The sequence below is a fragment of the Frankliniella occidentalis genome, unplaced genomic scaffold, assembly GCF_000697945.3.
Source record: "Frankliniella occidentalis isolate FOCC.00 unplaced genomic scaffold, Focc_3.1 Scaffold451, whole genome shotgun sequence".
Lineage (NCBI taxonomy): Eukaryota > Metazoa > Arthropoda > Insecta > Thysanoptera > Thripidae > Frankliniella > Frankliniella occidentalis.
The window spans coordinates 31973-32346 of NW_026267569.1; positions in this window are offsets into that span (position 1 = coordinate 31973).

Sequence of the window (374 nt, forward strand, 5' to 3'; positions counted from 1 at the left end):
TATTTGTCAACACTTACTAATAGTGAGTGTATTGAGACTTGACTAGACATTCTATGAATGATAAATCACCACTGCTCACTAAGAAAAATGCATTTAAGAGGCCCCTACTGGGAATGGCTAGTGTTATGGGGCACTCACAGTTTGTTGTGCCGGGTCCAGCATGTTGTCTAGGTTAAGCAGTTAATGTGTTGGGGGTTTTGCTCATTTTTACTTGCTAGTGATGAAATATGATAGTAGTAAGTGGCACTACACACAGTCAGCAGTGTTGTCATGGTTCGCAAATATTTGCATCGGTTACGTGTTCTCGGTGTTTGTCGCCCTAATAGAAAAAAGCCGTCTATTATATGTTTAATAGGCATCTGCTGCTAGACGGC